The following is a 16550-nucleotide window of genomic DNA, read 5'->3' as shown; positions in this document are numbered from 1 at the left end:
GTTATTTCAGAATTAAGTAAATACTGACTTAATATGAAATGATGGCAACACAGACAAGGAAATGACCGTGCCTAGGGAAGCTGCAGCAATGCCTTATCAAAGAACTGACCTTTAAAGTGAGTCTTGAATGAAGAGTCCTATTTTGTAATATTTAGGCAAGAGGAGTATGATTTACAAAGGCATAAACAATGAAAAGGTTGGGAATGTCTTTAATACAGGAAGAACTCCTGCTATGATACGAAGTAAACATTGTGACAGCAGGAATGGAGCAGTATAGAGGGCTGAGTTTAACTGGACACATGCATTTATTAAGTACTAACTTAATGAATAATCTAAATGACAAGCATCTAACTTTCTGGAGAGGACAGAAGAACTTTATGAAGGAGCTTCATAATGAGTCCTAAAAAAATGACTAGTTTGGATGAGGATATTCTAGATAGGAAGAGCAGCACACAGCCATTGCTTTTTAACCAAATTGTCCATGCCTATTAAGTTTTGTGAATTCTTATTTTTTACTTTAAAAACCTTCTTTTCCACCACTAAAATGTAAATTTTCAATTAGTTCCTATGATACTTGTGCTTGATCCTAAATAGTCTTTCTAGTTTCTGAAATTTGCTCTCTTTCATCTGCAGTGTGCTGGCAAATCAGTTATCAAAATGTATTTAAAATATGAATAAATACAGCAGGTAAACACTTAAAGTGGAGTAAGGTGCTGAGAGTCTTGATTCATGAACTTCTGGCGGCTTAGAGGGCTTTTCTGCCAATTTCCTGGTTCTCTACTTTGTTTTACATGGTTCAGGAAACTGGATAAATAATAGCCTTAGGCTGGGAGAAAAATTATCCTACACCTCTCTCCATTCTTCTTCTATTTCTGCTTTCTCTTTGATTCCTCCCCATTCCAGTTGCATTCCAGATAGCGATTAGTCCACTAAGTTACATTCCAGGACAAGAAGACTGGTTTCCACTGACCTCAAAATTAGAGGAATGTCATGGTACAATTAATTTGATACATTTCGCCCTTTTATACCCATAACTATTCTAAGTAATTAAGAATTACTTGAGTAGCCAAAAGAAATACTTGCACTGAATGTTCAAATACATATATATAGAAAGAGAGAGATGTGTATCTACTAACTAGATATTAAAAAGTTATATTCAACTACATAATCTGTCCTATTCTCTCTTCCTCTCATATCCCACTTGCAGCTGTCACCTTAATTTAAAAAAATCCCCAATGCCACTATAATCTATGACTTTTAATGACAACCTCAAACTCCTTCTGTGCATGTGCAGATCTAGATTAAACTATAATCTCTCAACATCCCCCAAACCACTCAAAGTTTCCTCCTTTCAACTCCCTAGGGTATCTGCTTACGGGGCGGGGGGGTTACCTGGTATCAAATACATTGGAGGGGCACGGCCAAAGAATCTGCTCAAAAGAGCTTTCCCTCCACTCGGGAATAAGGCCTTCAACCAATACAGTTCCCACTTGTGGAAACATTTAATTTAAATCTAGGGCCACAGGTATACTTCAGGACGGGAGACAGGAGGAGCAAGTCCGACATTATGAAAAACTGATAGCCTGGCTTGCTACCTAGGCTGTGTGCAGAAGTGCAGAAGTACAGAAGTACAAACAGAGCTCAGCACAACTTAGAAAACCCTCCAAATGTAATTGTGACAGAAGGCCAGAGATCACCATCAAGAATTCTAAGAACTGGCCAGGCGCAGTGGCTCATGCCTGTAATCCCAGCACTTTGGGAGGCCGAGGAAGGGGGATTGCTTGAGCCCAGGAGTTTGAGACCAGCCTGGGCAACATGGCGAAACCCTATCTCTACAAAAAGTACAAAAATTAGCCGAGCATGGTGGCACATGCCTATAGTCCCAGCTACCTGGGAGGCCAAGGTGGGAGGATCACCTAAGCCCAGAGAGATCGAGGCTGCAGTGAGCCATGATCATGCCATTGCACTCCAGCCTGGGCGACAAGAGCGAGATGCTGTTTCAACAAAAAAAAAAAAGAAAAGAATTATAAGAATAGGATACAATGGTAGCAAAACTACTGAAGTTTGAAGGTTTGACAGCAGATTCTAGAACGTTTTTCTTCTTTACTTGTATAAGAATAGCTGGAAACAATATACCCCTATTCATTATAGAAGAGATCACAGACCAGGAATGGGACATGTGCACACACTTACACTGGTTCTGGAAGCATACGGCACCTGATGAATCACTGCACAGAAAAGGAAACCAAGAAGGAACACCAGACACACTGAGCAAGGCTGACTTAAAGCTCTGCATAACAGTCTCTCCTCTCGGCAGGTCACAGTTGTTACTGTCTACCATAGCAATCATATAAATATTTTTTTAAAATAAAATATTTACCTCAAATCAGAAATTTTCTACTTGAAAAGAGAATTTAAAAAACGAAAAAAAAAAGTCATATATGATGTCACAGAAAGAGCCTGCCAAGATGCCTTTAAATTTCCCTAAAGTTCTACCTCGTTTACAATACTGAAACTTAACTTATTTGGACTAACTCTTTAGCTGTAGTTGTATTTAAGTTTAGATGTCAAACTTTTGAAGTTTTCTCCTCTATTAAAAAAAAAAAAATAGATACATTAATCTGTTAAGCAACATTTTACAAAAACATCTACTCACTGGCATTTTTAAATAATAATACCCATTTACATCGGCTGCTTCTTAGTATTCTATTATATTTAGTAAAGTCTATCCTGCTCTTTAGAAGCAGGGATAGTAAAATCCTTGTTTCACAAAAAAATTAAATTTATATAACATAGTTGTAAGAAAATATTTCCAATCTTTGTGTCATTTACCTGACATATCATTCAGCTCAAAGTTAAAAGAAACAGCATCTGTGATAAATTCTCACCCCAAGCACACTAGTTTCTATAAGATGCAGAAGTCCAGTGTCAGTGGATTCAAGCTCAAGACCAGACACAAGAGGCTCATTCAAGAATCATTAACAACCTCACAGGTATAAACAGGGCACTGTGCCAAGGGTGAGTGATAAAAAGATGAACAGTCCCTGCTCCCAAACTGAACAGCTCACAGAAGTGTCAAACATGTAAACAACAACATATGAATTCTTAAAAGTGCTATGGAAATTTGGAAAAGTAAAGCAGAGACCTAGAAATGAGTGGGACATACTATAGACACAGCAAGAAAAGACAGACTCCCCAAAATCTGACCAGCCTCAGAGAAAGGACACTGGAAGAAAATTTTAGTCATAAGATCACAAACTACCAAAATCCTTTAAATACAGTAATTACAGAGAAACAATCGTAAATGAAGACAAACATCTGCAAATAAAGATGCTCACTGAAGATTATTTAACAGAAAAGAATTAAAATCAAAACATCCAATAACGGGACTAGCCAGAGGATAGAACATTATTAAAATGATGTTAATGAAAAAATTTAATGACATGAGAAAATAATACAAAGTTTCTAAAAAGCACACAATTATACCTACATTATCTGAAGGATGTTAATAGGTAAGTTTTTCAAAAGATAAAAATTATTAGTGTTAAAACTAGCTATTTCTCAGATGGAGGATTATGAGTGATTTGTTTCACTTTTACATTGTCCTATTTTCCAAACATTATATAGTGTTAGATTTCTAATTGGTAAAAAGGTTATGTAAGTCACTGTATTTTAGGGTATCCCTTTAAAACTATTCATAGCCCTCTTCATCTCTTTCTATAGAGAATATCTTATCCATATATTACACAGAACCCACTCATTTAAATGGGTTAATACGTGTAAACTGCTTTGAACAGTACCAGCAGGTAGAAGGCAGCTACACAGGTGTTCATTTTATTCAATAATCTTACATTCCCTTTAGTCAAAGTAACTAGTGTGTTTTGGAGCTAGTCTATTTTTCATGGCATGTTAACAAAAGAACATTAGTTTTGTTTTTTTTTTCACCCTCTAAATTCTAACATCTCTTAAGAAATGACTGCTGTTTTCCCGAGATTCTACTTCCTTCAAAAAAAAAGCAAGAAGTAATTCAAATATCAAGTTCCTTAATAGGAACGCAGAAATTTAATGAGTGGAATGGAATTTGGCCTTATCCAGATGAAGAAACAGAAATCACACACCGGACTCTTATCAGGGAGTGGGCTATATGTAATTATTTGGAAAAAATGTCTTTATATGTCTTTATGAGCTTGGGGTATGGCGGGTCAGAATCCCAGGGGAAGACTCAAGAAACCAAACAAGGCAACCAATTGTTCTATATAATAAAGGAATGAGGAATCTGGATTTGCAAAGTAGAGGATGACTGGAGGGAGAAATTAAGGAAGGGGACCCTTGAGTTATCCATAGACTGTCTTCACTAAAGAAATGTTCCTTCATGTCCACATTGCTCACTTCTGCTTTTGTAAAAATGGATTATTTTACCCAAAGTAAAATTGAGCTGTGTATCTAAATTGCACAAGACTGTACAAAGACTGTACATCTCCTGTACAGGAGATGAATGACAGATGACATATCTGGGTTATCCACACATTTAAACTTATTTCATACATGTATTCATTTTCAGTTTTGACAAACTTATACATGCATAAGGTCTGTTTAGGAAAACAGATCCAAAAGGCTTTTTTTTTTTTTTTTTTTTTTAAATATTAGCAGTCCTCTTAGTTCCCCCCCACCCCCACCCTTTTTTAAAATATCAGCAGTCCTCTTAGTCCCCCATCCCATTTTCTACTCTGAAGCGACTAGGAACAGTACCCTCAAATCCTTCATCTCTACAAATAATGCTTACAAAGCTACTGCTTGCTTTTTCAGTTTCAGGCTTCATATATATCTTTCCCCCACCCCCCGAGATGGAGTCTCGCTCTGTTGCCCAGGCTGGAGTGCAGAGGCACAATCTCGGCTCACTACCTCCGCCTCCTGGGCTCAAGCAATTCTCCTGCCTCAGCCTCTAGTAGCGGTGATTACAGGCCCATGCCACTACGCCCGGCTAATTTTTGTATTTTTAGTAAAGACGGGGTTTCACCATTTTGGCCAGGCTGGTCTCGAACTCCTGACCTCAAGTGATCCACTCATATCTTTTATCACCATTCTTCTTCCCATCCCCAGTACAAACACAAATGCTTCCTAAAGTACTTTTATCAAGAACATATTAACAAATTACAACTCGATAATAGGAAGAGACTATACGTTACTGGAACCAAAATGTCCATCAACAGGCGAACGGACAAACTGTGGTGTATCTATACAGTGAATCCTCATCAGCAATAACAAGAACTATTAATATACACAACACGGATGAACCTCAATTATGGTGAGTGAATGTCAGACCAAAAAAGAACACATACTGTATGATTCCATGTACATAAAATGCCAGAACAGTCAAATTATTCTACAGCAACAGAAAGCAGATCAGGGGCTGCCTGAGGAAAGGAGGAGCTAGGGGAGGAGAAGGGAAGGAAGATAACGAGGCACAAAAAATTTAGGGGAATGATTACCTGACTGTGGAGGCGACTGTGGAAATATATACATGCCTCAGAACTCAAGTTTTTCACTTTAAGTGTAAAGTTTATTCTATGCCAATTATATCTTAGTAAGACTATAACAAATTTGTTTAATTATGAGAAAAAAAGGACACAAATAAGCTAAATAGAAGTTCTGGATTCAATATGGGTTTCACAGTAGGGTGAGCTGACCAGGACATTTTCTTTGGAGACGCAGACACAGCCAATGTCCGATTCTTGAGGTCTTTTACCTTGAGCTGGTCAGGTTAGATAAGACAAGACACTTCTATTCTGGCCAGAATTCTGAAAGCTGGGTGAGGGAAGAAGACTGGTGATCTTAACATAAACAGGTAAACACTCGGTTTTGAGTGTGGTACCCTGGTTTTCAACTGTGTTCCCAGTGTGCATCGCCTTCTCCAGAAAGTAAGCTTCCAGCCTTCTGCAAGGATGAAGGAAAAAGAGATCACAGACTACAGACAGAGGGAAAGATATCTGGGTATCAAATTCCTAAAATTTCAACCAGTTCTCCCGTTTTGCCCCCGTCCCCTCTTCACCAGGGGTACCATGTTTTCCCAGCTCTGAGCTCTCAGGGAATTCTATAAACTGACTTGTTTCTGGGCTTTTCTATTACTTAGAGTTCAGCTTTTTAAGTCTACTAAATCGACTCCTTCTAAAATTTTGGTGTGGGTTTCTCTTCTCCCTTGCGGATTTATGGCTTTTTAAAAAAAGAATTCCCTTATTCTCATTTTAGTATATGTTTGGCAAGGAGCAGAGTTAAATGCTAGTAATATGCCACTTGTTTAACTGAAATCTTAGATAATTTAGCTTTTCAATAAATGTATTTATCCTCATAAATCAAACACAGCGTATCACAGATGAAACGTCAAAATGATGACAAAGTAGTTAAAAGACAAAATTGGAAGGCAAACCTAACAGAATAAAGAAATAAATGGTTGAAAGTTTGGGGGGAGGGGGTAACCTGTTTTTGCTATACAAATTTTGTTAAAAGCCAAATTTCCAAGAGAGAAAAATCAAAATCCCCTGACTTTGTACTTTTTGAGGAGTTAAAGAAACCAAGTGATTTATCCAAGACAAGCGGGCTTTTTAGTGGTGAAGATAAATTTCACATTTAAATCTGGTGAGTCCTTAACATATCAGAGTAAAAAACCAAAACCAAAGGAGACACAGGCTCTGAGAAAGGTGGGTATTTCTAGCAAAAGAAATGCTGTCAGCAGGAGGACCGGAGGTGATCAAGTTCCAGCATTAAATTATGTACATAAAAACAGTAGTGCTTAAGCTCAAAGGCAGGGTCATCTATTTTTTGAGACAGAGACGGTCTCCCTCCGTCGCCCAGGCTGTAGTGCTGCGGCACAATCTCAGTTCACTGCAACCTCTACCTCCCGGAATCAAGCAATCCTCCTACCTCAGCCTCCCAAGTAGCTAGGACTACAGGCACACGACACCATGCCTATTTTTTTTTTTTTTTTAAGTAGAGATGAGGTTTTGTCATGTTGCCCAGGCTGGTCTCAGACCCCTGTGGTCAAGCAGTCCTCCTGCCTCAGCCTCCCAAAGGGCTGGGATTACAGGCAGGAGCCACTGCGCTCCGCCAAAGACAAGGTAACATAAATTTTACCCTAAATCCACTGTGCATGCAGAAAGGGGTTGACTGACGAATCCTTGTTTTTCTGAGACTCGACATGCAGACAGTTTGATGCTTCAGGAGCTCCCTTTCCTAGGCTTTGTCATATTTCTTTCCCATTCACTGACTGACCTTCCTTGTTTTCAGCCCTCTATTTGCACTGGTACCCTTTAACTCAGCAGTTCTCCGCTATGGTATTAGTTGTCAGGAGTGTCCATACTTAAGTACCTTAAGTTCATGAGTCACTTTTTAAGCAAACAAAAAAGAGTAGTTATAGCACTTACTTGCTTTTAAGCATGAATAGAGAAGAAAAAGACAGAAGTATAGCAAAGAAATTAAAAATCTCTTAGTATTAGAGGTATTAAAAAATCTAGATATTAGCAAGGGAGCATGGAGTATATGCCAGTATCATCCATCAGTGTCCCAGTAGAAAAACAACTTACTAATCTAACCAATTTCACTTTTGCTGATTCCATTCATCTCTACCTTCAGATTTCTTTTTATTTTCTTCACTACCAAAACCACTCCTGTGCTACTCTTTGACCAACAATTTTATTATGATTATTATTGCAATGTCAATTAAAGCAGGAGCAAGTCTTAGAACTCCCTCCACAATACCTTACCAACAATTAGACCTATAAAATTTAAAAGGTTGGGAGAATACTCAATAGCAGTGCACCTGTAAGGTCTCAGCTGTGCTAATCATAGGAAAATGAATAATTTTTGGAGAACAACTCTTATTTTTTCAAACATTTTAAAATATAACAGCTTACATACTAAAGATATATATATAGTTACTTAAATGTCTAAAATTACTACTCTATATATCACTCAGGCATTCAATAGAAATGATAAAGTCAAATACAGGCTTTCCTTCCTGACTTCCGGAAGGCAGCTGGAAGAATAATCCATTGCTATACTCTAACACAGACCATATACCTACTCTTCTTCCTGATGCCTGGTGATTCTGTAGCAGGTCATGAGCTAACAGTTTGCTCTCAGTTCATGGAACCGCAGCAATGATATGACGCTCAGTCTTTGGTCTGTCTAAATGTGCTCATTCTTCAAAACTCAGCATTACTCCACCCTTTCCCATTATCTCTCTTTGATTTTCTTGTCTGAAGTCCTCTGGGTTGTACACTTCCCAATTATTATCCTTTTGTCTTAGTAATTCATTTGGAGATAACATAAAAGAACTGAGATAAGATACAGGGTTCTATATGACAATATACAGAACTTTATCCAGCAAATGTTCAGGTACTATTTTTTTGGCATATTGGTTTAGGATTTAGACATTGTGTAGCTTCTGTTAAGGTAAAGCAGAGAAGGTTAAGGAAATTTTTCTGGGAGATTTTTAAAACCTTTTTACCTTTGGAATTTTAACTTTACTCAGATGGGTTCATAAGACAATGTTTTATTTCTGGAAGATAGCTACATACATTTCACAGAATGTTACCAGGACAGTAGAATTTAGCTTCTCTACAGGCAGGACTTTTCCACCTCTGAATTTCAATGTGGCAGTTAATTTGTTTTTTTTTTGCTTGGTAAACAGGTTCTCTGCTGTGTCACCCAGGCAGCCTCGAACTCCTGGCCTCAAGCGAACCTCCTGCCTCAGCCTCCCGAAGTGCTAGGACTTATAGGCATCAAACACAGCATCTGGCCCCTAAAGGTCCTACCAGGTGAGAGGAAAAACACATAGACATTCACAAAAAAAAGGATGAGGGACCACCAGACTCTAAAACCATCACACAGTGGACAGTCAGCAATACTACAGTATGCAACACAGCTCTCAACTCCAGGAAACACAATTCATTTTGTGTTGTATGTGAACAGCACCCCCTGGAGTTGTGCAAAGCAGTGATCCTGGTACACAAAGTTAACAAGGTGAGATGTTCCACTAAAGGGAGTTTTGTGAAAAGAGAGGACAAAACACTAAACACATTTAGATTCAGCCCTTATTAGCACATTGAAGTACCAGAGAAGTTCCAAACTGCATAAACCAGCACTTCCTGGAGTTTGGTTGTGCCTCTTTCCCCCAGGAAATCCCTATTAATATTTTTTTGGAACCAGCATTCTAAAACACAATTTAGAAAACACTGAGCTACTTTATAAAAGGCTTTCAGAGTCAAGTTGTGTTTCGATAAAGAGAAAAATTTAAAAAAATGAAAGTTTTAGTGAAGAAACTGTGGTTTAAAATAGGTTATTGAAAAACAAAATTCTGGCACAAATATGAAAGGTAGATTAAAGCAGCAGATCTGAGAGTTTTGAGAGTACGAGATTATTATTTAAAATCCTCCTGAGACAGAACTCACTCACAGGGTTAATATAATGAATAACAGATCCACATTGCTAATAAAAAAGTATTTAAAAAGCATCTTTTAAGTTAAACAGTCAAATCTTCTTTAAGACCTATTTTTTCAGAAAACATAAATTTGACTCCTAAATTTATCAGGTCTGTACAGCAGTCATGCCAGTTTACAGTTAGGCAGTGTAATCTCAGATTTCACAGTGTAAGCAAGCATTGGTCCATTCAAAACTACCTTTATTTGTTCCCTCAGAGGCCCAGGTGACAGTAGTATTAATACAAAAGCAGGTATCCCATATTTTAAGAAACCATATTGTTGGAAGTTACTATACTTAGAAATACCAAATATTCTTATAACTAAAAACACCACAACTATTTGGAATAGCTGACACTGTCCTAGGAAAAATTTAATAGAAAATAGCTTTTAAAAATATGGCAAAAAAAAAATGTGCCCATAGTTTATTTGGACTTCTCTGCCAAAAATATTTCTTAATTTAGATTACCATAAGCTTTAGTAAATTACAAGCTATGATTCCTAAATATACTTTAAGGTGTAGCCAACAAGACTAAGTTTTGGAACAAACAAAAACAGGTTCCCAACAGTCTTGAGATGAACCTGCTTTGAAATTAATTTTATTATAAAATATATTTTAAATGCAGATACAGGCTATTTGCTATATTGTTATAAATGAAGCAAAAAACAACTGCATTTCAAAACTGGTCTTAAAGAGGAAAATTATTAAAGGCAGGTAATTCACGTGGTATATGGTATTAGATAAAATAGTGCCAAAAGTCAGAGTAGATTGGTGAACTACACAAACTGTTATTTAACATTTAAGTGAGACAGCAGTAACTTCTGTTTTAATGCATCAAATAGTAAATTATCAATTAGTATGCTATCACTAATATTCTTGGAAGATCTACTTGCTGTTTTTGAAAGAGCAACTGCTTGTTAACTAAAATTAAAGAGAGCTATCTATCCACTAACTTATGTCCTTTTAGTCTGAAGGAATATCCAATCTTTTCTTCTAACAAAGAGCTAGACTAAAGGATAAACACACACTACTGTAAAGATACAGCATGCATTATTTTTATGAATATAAACCCTGGTGTCCAAGTCATTTGAAAATGGCAGACATTAAGACATGAAAATAAAAGAACATTCTCTAAGAGTTTACAGTGCTTAATAAGTAACTTAAGTAACCACAGATGGATCTTCTGAAAGACTGGGCATACACAGATAACAGAAATATTTTCAATTTATCAGTTCTAGGATTGTCACAAAAACCACTGACATCAACAAATCAAACTTAGCTACTGATTTAGATATCTCTACCACGTAACTTTAACTTAGTTATAAATGCAATGTCAATGTTTCTCAAAATGCAGACTACTCTAGCATTTGGCCCCACCTCAAATCTGCTGAATCAAAATTCCAGGGGCAATGCCAAGGAATCTGCACTTTCAGTAACTCCCCCAGGTGATTCTTCATGCACATTAATGCTGGAGAACCACACCTTTCTTGTGAGATTTATAATCAGGTTTTGGATTTCAGGAACTAAAACCTCCTCATTTGGAACCTTTTAAACTAAATTTCATTACAGAACAAATCAGTATTTCAAAGAGATTTAGGTAATAAACATGTTATAGTATAAAAACCAATGCATAAAAAGCTACAGCAGAAATTAAAAGAAGAAACTTTTAGTATAGCACATTTTATTTTTATTCAAGATTTAAGACACCCCTAGGCCAAACAGTTCTTTGAAATCAAAATTCCTAACTTAAAAAAAATCCACAATATTAAAAATACAGTATTTCAGATACGTTCACATTCACTCAGCTGTTAAGTAAATCAAAACACAAACTGTTTGTATTACACCAAATATAAATAATGATTAAATTTATAAAGCTCAACCCAAACAAACCCATTCATATTTCTCTATTAAATTTACTCTGATCAAAACTGATTTTCCATACATAACTTTCATAAACTTACATAAACGTGTATAATGAGAAGAGCAATGAGCAAAATCTAGAAGCCACCTAAAGTCCAGTTTGGAATAAAAAAGCTGCTAGCTATATAACCTTAGGGCCTAGACAAATCACTTTACCTACCAGAAAAAAAAGAACAACAAAAAAAGTACAACTGTCTACCTTACCACACAGGATTATTGTGAGAATCAAATGAGGTCATATGTAAATACATTCTGAAAACTGTAAAGTAGTTAATAACAATGCCTATGATTGCTGAAGACGGCAAAATTTGAGAGACACTATCTTTGGGTACCTGCTGTAAAATACACAAACTATCACCAGAAAAATTAAAATGTATATGCCACTAAAGAATGAATGAAGAACATAAAAATTGACCATTCAGATTTAATTAGATATTGGACACTATTGAGTATACAGCATTCTGAAAATTACAAATACAAAAATTCGATTCGATTACCTGTCCTATGTCCCCATTTATAACAGAACCATTTCTTGTGTTAAGATATAAATGAAATTTGATGGACCATGAGAGTTGGTAATTGTCAAAACTGGCCAGTACGTATATCATTCTCTCTACTTTCTCATGTTTGATAATTTCTATAATAAAAAATTTTAACAGGACAACAATTTATGTGGTATGTATAGATAACATTTCTAAAAGCTAAAAAGTGAATTTTTTGAAGTTATTTATCTTTATGAAAATTATTTCCATAACCACTGTATGTTATTTTCCTTGCAATGTCACCTCAGATTCTACCTAGTCCCAAATAAGCCACTATTAGTACCTTTATTACATATCACGACAGCTACTTGAAAATAATTATTCCCTTCCAACTGGTCAATACTCTTGCCCGAGATGCAAAAACTTAAATCTTTGTTTCTGCTTTCTGATCCTCAGTCCTTTTATTGATTTTTGCTCATTCATTACAAAATTCCAGAATAAAAAAGTGAAAACATCAATTTTACTGTATTCATGTGTAAAATGTAAGGGAAAAAAACCAAATATTATGTTGTTCAGTATTACAAAAGACCAATAGTTATAAGTGGCCGTTCCTTTTAAAACTCATTTCCCATGGTAAGAGACTGTTTCATCTGAAATGAAGTTAACATGTCTGTCAGACAAAGGAAATTAGTAAATCTCACTCTAAAATCAAGGATTCTATCAAAGTATATATAACAACATATAATTACTCTGCATGCATCAATCTAATAGCTCAAATAATGTCCTTTATCCTGGGGCCATATTCCGCAGTTTGACAGAGAACACACAGCAGTAAGGGCATAAAACACCTTCCATCTCAGAGTTTTTGGCTAATTTTAGTTAATAAAGACTTATCTACAGCTCAGTAGCCAACGCTTTACATTGTCTATAGAGAAATTGCAAGTGTTGAATGAAAACTTAAATGCAGATAGAGGGGCAGTAATATTTTGTGGTTTGTAAGACTATATGTAATAATATCCACATCTTAATTCATTACTTGGGAGCGAAATCCCTTTTCTCACGTTACATCAAAAAAGGAGCCTGTGCCTAAAGAGACAGTGATCCTTACACTTATGATTTGGGAAGGAAGGGAAGGGAAAGAAATCTCAGCTGTCACTATAGTATCTAAGTATTAAAATCTCCATTTATTTTTATATGAGATGCACCTGAGAGGAGCCATGTATACAAACCACTTTTTCTTAAACTTTGAATATAAGTATACCTGCTCGAAGTGTTCATCTGTATTATTTAAGAACAAGCAACTGTAAAACAGTAAAATCACAAAAGGTAAGTTGTTGGAAGACAACAAAAAAGAATTACTATATCTGATCCTGCGTGTTTCAGAATCTGTTAATAGGTCTACAGCTAAAAAATAAAATAAAATAAAATAAAATTGTAAAGCCACTGTCATACTGGTAGGTACCTTTATTTGGTGGCAATGGCTAGTTTAAACCACCTATTAAAAGCAGCTATTACTTTCCTTCTTTTACGAAGAAGATCCAGACCATCAATATTATTATAAACACAAATCAAAACTAGTTTGTCATCTCAGAATGCTAAAATCCCAAGCTTCAATTAAAAAAAAAAGATTTCCCATATAACTGCAGAAATTTCTCTCAAAAGAGAAATGAGAGAATACAGAAAAATGAAGACAATTCCCCCTTACACATCAAAATGCGGATGCCAATAATGACAGCTGCGATAAAAATCAAGAAGGCGTACCCCGAATTTTCACTTTAATAAAAGAAAATTACGAAATTTTAAATTAAAGGTGGCGCTCTGTCCTCAACTCACCCGAATGTGACTCACTTTTGCAGACTATATGGTAGGAAATAACAGTTATTTTTCAAAGATCTTTGCAGTTACACCCAAGCCAAAATCAGGACAGAGATCAACCCTTAATTACAGCAATTTAACTGTCTTATCTAAAGCAAGGTAAAAACTAAAACGTCCTCCTGAAATCATAGCTAAATAAGCCCATTTCATATACTAGCTATCAAAGATTCCCAATTAAAAAAAAGTTTCTATTTACTTCAAATTTGAACTTACCAGGAGGATAAAGAAAAAGAGAGGGGGAGGAGGAGGACCCAAATGAAACGCACAAGTACAAAAAGCAGATTCTCCTCCAATCCCTCTTAATTCCCCCAATCCACCACTGCCACACACAAGGACAGGGAATCTCGGGAAGGCTGGCATCGGGGCAAGTGGTGAAGGCCCTCCATTCACTCACGTGGGCCACCATCCAAAGGGTTACACACCCTCTGCCAGATGAGAGCCTCATACAAACCAGGCCCTTACAAGTACTTCTTATTATAAAATACACCCACGCTGAACAAGAGCCTTATTTTAAAATAAGACTGTCCTCAGGTGGGGGAAGTTAAACACAACAAAGGCTTCCATGTTGACAGGCAGACAAGTTCAGATATATGCATATACCTACACACGTATGAAAAAAATCCATGTAGCTAATTTATCACGAACAGCAATCGATACCAACAGAAGCCATTAGATTATTAATAAACCAAGAAAAGTAGCGGGTACAGAAGCGAAAGGTGGCTGTCTGCAGCGCTCTAACCCAAGGAAAGGGTAAATATCAGCCTGTCGAGGAGGGTCGAGCCCTCCAAGTATCTGCAGACCCCCTTAGCCCACCCGGACGCCCTGCCCTCCCCTCCGCGCCAAGCAGCGCACAGGGTGCGAGCACTCCCAGCGCTGCGAGTCCCGCAGAAAACTGGTGAATGAAATGCGCACAGAGACCGACCTGGCTGGTGACCGCGGCGCAGAACCAGGGGTCGCTAACCAGCTTAGCCACAGGATTCTCCCGCAGGATGGGATAAAGAGAGCACAGCCCCCACCCCACACCCCTGCCACTGAAACGCAGTCCTCCTACAGACTCCTTCCCCAAAAAGGGAGGTGGGGGCGCAGGCTTTTTTCTCTTAAACTAAGTGAATAAACACGAATCGGAAGCAAATGTGAACATCCTCGGGGGCCAGACGGAAGGCGTGAGGAGAAAGACCAGGCGGCTGTCCAACTCCCAAGGAATCACCGTCCTGACACGCCAACAATCAACCACCCGGGCCAGGGGCCGACTAGGGGCCCCCGCTCCCCTCCCGCAGTGCGTCTGGGGGGCCGAGGCCAAGGATTAGAGGGGTGACCCTCCCGGGGCGCGGGGAGAGGGAGTGCCGGGCACGGTGCCCTCAAGGTCACCACGCGCCGTGGCGGGGGCGACCGGTGGCGGGATGGGCTGTGGCGCGGCCGAGGCAGCTCCGTGAAGCCGAAGACCTGCGGGTGTAGACCAGAAGCCCCAACGAGCCCCATCCCTCGGGCCTGGAGCAGCGACTCCCAGACTGACCAGGCGCTGAGATGCACTGCGAGAAGCACGCTCACCTTTACAATCTCCCGGCAAGAGGCAACCTGCGAGGGGCCCCGACCGTCCCCGTCAGCTTCTCCCGAAACCCGCGCAACCCGCCGGGCACCCAGCTGTCAGGACCCCCGCCGCGACGCCCGACCTCCTTGCTCCGCCCGGCCTCCCCCGCAGGTGACCTGCCCCGCCGCCCCCGCCGCGGGCGGGCGGCGGCCGCCACTCACCTCGCCCGGCAGTGGGAACCATTTTCCGAGGGGGAAGAAAAAGCAGGCTGCAGGAGGGTCGCGGGGCGGTGAGGGACAGCGGGAAACGCAGAGGATGGGGGCTCCGTCCTCAGCGCGTCCGCAGCCGGCTCGCAGGACTCGGGGCGCCACGCGGAGGTGCAGCTGCACCTCGGGGATGGGGCGGCCAAGGAGCCGAGAGGTTCGGCGTCCACCAGCCGGGGCTCCCTACTCACGCTGCACTGCGAGGAGGCGGCGGCGGCGGCAGCGAAGGAGGAGGAGGCGGCGCCCGGCCGTCCCCGCCCAAAGCCCGGCAGCCACCGAGTGGCCGCCCGCGTCCCCGCAGGACCCGCCTCCTCGGCTCCGCAGAGCCGCACACAGGGCGCGCCGCGCTCGCTCGGCACGGGCAGCTCAGCCGGCCTCACGCCGCCGTCCGCAACAGCAGCCGCGGGCGGGGTGCAGCCACCTCCGTGAGCGCCGCAGCCCGCCCCACTCGGGGCGGGGCCCGCGGGCACCGGAGAGCGGACTGCCGAGCACGAGGGGGCTGCGCGCAGCTCCGGGCAGGGACCCCGTCTGCACCGGGTGGCCCGCAAGATTGCCGGGGTAGGCAGGGGGAGGAGAACGCTCACCCGTTCCGGTCTGGCGCTCCTTTCTCTCCACACCCACACGCCTCCCGCTCCACGCTGGCGGCGCAGCTGCTCCCGCTTCCACAGCCGCCACCGCCGCCGAAGCTCGCGCCGCCGCCGCTGCCGCCTTGGCTGAGCGCGGTCACGTGACGCGGTCCGCGGGGAGCCTGGGGGCGGGCGGGTGCGCGCGCGCGCGCGGAGGAACCGCGGCTCGGACCGGGACTGGGAGCTAAGCCGCACTGGGAGGGCGTTTAAGGGGAGGACCCGGCGAGCGCGCCCCCGGCTGGCGAGCGCGCGCCCGGCGATTAGAACTTGCCGCGCGGTGGGGAAAGGGTGGCCGGAGTGAGGGGCGGGGGTGGGGACTTGCGCCTCCGCACGCCCCTCCCTCTCTTCCTTCCCCTGAGCGCCTCGGCTGGCCGCTGCCCCC

At 40.8% G+C, this 16550-nt stretch overlaps 1 protein-coding gene across 6 annotated transcripts in view; it reads right to left on the bottom strand.

The window, feature by feature from the left end:
* The window catches only part of ATP2B1 (ATPase plasma membrane Ca2+ transporting 1), a 121880-nt gene extending 105606 nt beyond the window's left edge, over positions 1-16274 (bottom strand). For 2 of the 6 annotated variants that reach the window (XM_030819873.1, XM_030819870.1), the window contains exon 1: positions 16127-16274. The gene's annotated coding sequence lies outside the window, so the exon portion shown is untranslated. Of the gene's footprint in view, positions 1-15299; positions 15744-16126 lie in introns of those variants that run through there. The other 4 variants (XM_030819869.1, XM_030819872.1, XM_030819871.1 and 1 more) reach the window with 3 other exon arrangements.
* Positions 16275-16550: the final 276 nt, after the last annotated feature.

The sequence above is a fragment of the Nomascus leucogenys genome, chromosome 10 (genome assembly GCF_006542625.1).
Source record: "Nomascus leucogenys isolate Asia chromosome 10, Asia_NLE_v1, whole genome shotgun sequence".
NCBI classification, from domain to species: domain Eukaryota; kingdom Metazoa; phylum Chordata; class Mammalia; order Primates; family Hylobatidae; genus Nomascus; species Nomascus leucogenys.
This window is presented reverse-complemented; position numbering and strand designations above follow the sequence as displayed.